This window comes from Miniopterus schreibersii (assembly GCF_964146895.1).
Source record: "Miniopterus schreibersii genome assembly, chromosome: 1".
NCBI classification, from domain to species: Eukaryota; Metazoa; Chordata; class Mammalia; order Chiroptera; family Miniopteridae; genus Miniopterus; species Miniopterus schreibersii.
Genome location: NC_138101.1, coordinates 90,360,065 through 90,363,621, shown reverse-complemented (window position 1 = coordinate 90,363,621; position 3,557 = coordinate 90,360,065). Strand labels below are relative to the sequence as shown.

The following is a 3,557-nucleotide window of genomic DNA, read 5'->3' as shown; positions in this document are numbered from 1 at the left end:
TTCCCCAAGATCAAATGCAAGTCAAAGAATCACTGTAGGGTAAGGAAGCTCACATCTGACAAAGGAACCTGGGTGTTGAGGGTTCTGTGCAGGTAGGCTGCTGGTCCCTTTAACCACAGCCTTTCTGCAGCCACCTAGGAATCAACCGAGTGGAGGCGGCGCTTTCAGTGATTGAAAGTAGGGGATGGAGCTACAGAGCTGTCACCAATCAGGGCTCCGCTTTGTTTTCTCTTACTGATCTATGGGACAGCTGGTCGGGCTAGGCCGCCTTCGATTTGGAGGCGCCTACCCTTAAAGCAATCTACGCTCAGCGGGAGGTGAAGCCTCGCCTGACCCGCCCCCTCCGCCGTGGCCCCGCCCCCCGCCGAGGGCGTGGTTGAGTCCGTTACTCCAGGAGCTGGAGGTGGGGGCGCCTCCTGCGGGGGTCGTGCGTTTAGCGCCCGCGGCTCTGTTTGTTCTCCGCAGCGGCCGCTGTTGCTGTCTCCCTCCTCCCTCCGAGCCCGGGGTGCACGGGCCAGAGCGAGCGAGCCTCCCGCTGCCACCGCGGCGCAGAGCAGGTAACGGGGCGCGGGGGCTGCAGTGCCGCTTGGAGACCGGCGCGGTGCGGGCGCGGGGATCTGCTCCCGGTGCCGCTGCTTCAGCCCGCGGCGGCTGGCGAGTCACCCGGAGCCACCCGCCCGCCTCGAGGCGCCTCGGCCCGAAGCCCGCGGGGGCGGGGGCACCTTGGGCAGAGGTGGGGGCGGTGGTACCGTGGGCAGAGGTGGGGGGGCGGGGGTGGGGGCGGGCGCGGGGGCACCTTGGGCAGAGGTGGGGCGGGCGGAGGATGGGGCGGGTGGGAGCGGGGCCTGGGCAGCTGCGGGGGGACCCCTTGGGGACCTCGCTGGACTCGGGGCGAGGCGGCGGGGACCCTCGGAGGGGCGCAGGACGTGCTGGTGGAGGGAAAACTGCGGAGCTAAGTCAGAGTCAGGCACCCCAGGGAAAAGCACCCACTGATAGTAGCATTAAGCTACTCAATTTTTAAAAAGGTGGGTTTTTTTAGTTTTTTTTTTTTTTTTAATTGAGAAAGGTGTTTCTACTTGGGTAGTATTAATTACACATTTTTTGGAGACAAGCGCTTTGCAACGAGATTTACACATTAACGTTGCTTACTTATTAGCTTTTAATCTAATAACGTGAACTTTTTTCTCAAGTGACAAGTAGACAGAAGCAGGGTGACACCTTTGCGCTGAAGTGGGGCGCGGGGCTGTCGCCAGCAGGGGGAGGAATGTGATGAGGAATGCCTGCGCAGGTTTGAAAGGATGGTGGGAGTGGGACCTTGTTTCTGTCACTCTCATGGGTGAGAGTGGAATTACTCTTTTTTTGTTTTTCTAATTTTTAAACAGCTTTCAAATTTGTTTTAAAAAGGGCCTCTTGAAAGACAGTCTCTGGATTTTTGGGATGCGCCTACTACTCATGCAGTAACGCTTTGCAGACAAGTCCAAGGCAAGTAACTATATGATTTAATTTTCTCATAAAGAAGCACTTTGAATCGCTGTTACCTTTTTTGACATGTTTAATATAACCTTTTTTATTAACCATTTGTTCACAAAAGAAATGGTGAAGGTCACCAAGTTTTAGCAGTAATGACACAGTGAGGACTCTGGGAGCAGTGTTCCCCCCTTCCAGGTGCATTCTCTTCTGCAAACTAGTATTTCCATTTATGTAGGTATTGATTGATTGATTGATTTCACCAGGGGGAAGGGAGAGGGAGAGAGAGAAACATTAATGATTAGAGTCATTGGTTGGCTGCGGCCTGCACAGGGCCTACTGGGAATCAAACCTGCAGCAACCCCAGCATGTGCTCTGACTGGGAATCCATCTGTGATCTGGTTCATGGGTGGAGGCTCAGCCACTGAGCAACACTGGCCGGGCTCGGTTTAGGTGTTTTAATTGAGAAGCTCAAAGCTTGTCAATTTTAGTGTCCTGCTATCCTCTAGGAGGTGGGTGATATTTATCGTGCTCATTTTACAGCTACATAAACTCCACACCCTAGAGATGAAAGGCATTCAGCCCCAGGTTATTTGTCTCTTACTCGATTTTGTACCTGTAATGGATTTAATCCAGGACCCAGCAAGGTCCCTACCAGTAAGCAAGCTTCTGCATACCCATTTGATCACAAGTACATGAGTCAGAGATGGAGATGGTTATTTCCCAATAAAGAAATATTGTCTGTTAGGTGGTTTTTGTTTTTTTTTCCCTTCGAGGTTGCTAAGATAGTCTGAATCACACCAAAAAGGTGTTTTTCCACAGGGGCAAAACGAAACAGTGTCGCTGAAAAATCTCTATTTTAAATTTTGGGAGGTGTTCCAAATTAGAGAACCTTATTTATGTTTGCATCAGTGGACTTCAGTGTTTTCTAATTTGTGGACAGAAAGAGGCAAGATGCCCACCTGACTAGCTCAGGGAAGGCTTGCATGGTGGTGGCCTTGAAATCTTAGAGACTTAAAGTAACCACAAAGGATGGCCTGAAATTAAAACTTCTTTTTAACTAAAAGCAGTTTATTGTGGGTAGTCATGTCCTAAGGCAGTATTTTTCCCTAACAAAGGTTAATCTTCACCTTAACTATGTCTGTCTGTCTTTTGGCATCTAAGATCACATACCTGATTTACATGCCTTTGCAAAAACAAAGTAATTATCCTCTTTCCAGACCCCTCAAAGCACTGGCACCACTCTGGGGAGACCACAGATCCCCTCATTATCATTGTTACCATGTTAATTGCTGGCTGTTAACTAGTCTGCAAGCACCTAAGTAAAAGTAGTGTGCGTCTATCATTTTACTTTTTATCCAATCTCCTCCCCACTGGGCTTTCTCCTGCCTCCCTAATCTATCACTAATAGATTTCATGTAACCCACTATGTCTCCTCTTTTAATTGTAATGTGCAATTTAATTGTAAGGTGCAAAAAACTGCCATTCTTGGGAGCATTATCTCAATTTGTTGAGATTCTGCTTCCCGGCACTTGTCCACAGTTTGGCTCAAACTCACAAAAATTCTTCACAGGTTTGAATGTTTCTTACGTTGACAAATTTGAATGGAGATAATATTCATAAGGCAAATAAAAATGAAGTGTAATGTATTTTGGTCACAGCTTATGACTTTGTTTTGGAAAAATTTTACTATAAAATTGGGAGAAAGGTTGAAAATGTAAAAATCATTTCTCCCTTAATGAGAATAAGTCAAGGAAGGGAGTGTAGGTGTTAATGGAGACCAGGGTTAGGTGGTTATTTGGGAGGAACCTTTTGAATGATGTCAAGGCTTGGGGAACTAAAGAGAATTATTACGTTATGTTAAATTTATTAGCCTTCAAGAACATGGAAATATCTAATGACTTAACTGAATGAAATTGTTCTAATTGTGAAATAATTACCTTGTTTCATGGTAAATGCATCTGCTGCATGTAACATGTATGCTTTGACATAACTTATGAGGCATCCCAGCCCTGTCATCCAGCTCTGATTCTGTTGATTTGTTTTTGCATTAATGCCTTTACTTAATTTTTCCTGTCCTGTCAAATTAA

At 47.3% G+C, this 3,557-nt stretch overlaps 1 long non-coding RNA gene across 1 annotated transcript; it reads left to right on the top strand.

Annotated features, from left to right (window-relative positions):
* Positions 1–396: 396 nt before the first annotated feature.
* On the top strand, positions 397–3,091 carry LOC308557956. The gene is made up of 3 exons (XR_013998911.1): positions 397–557; positions 1,405–1,482; positions 3,041–3,091. It is a non-coding gene; the product is annotated as an uncharacterized lncRNA (long non-coding RNA).
* Positions 3,092–3,557: the final 466 nt, after the last annotated feature.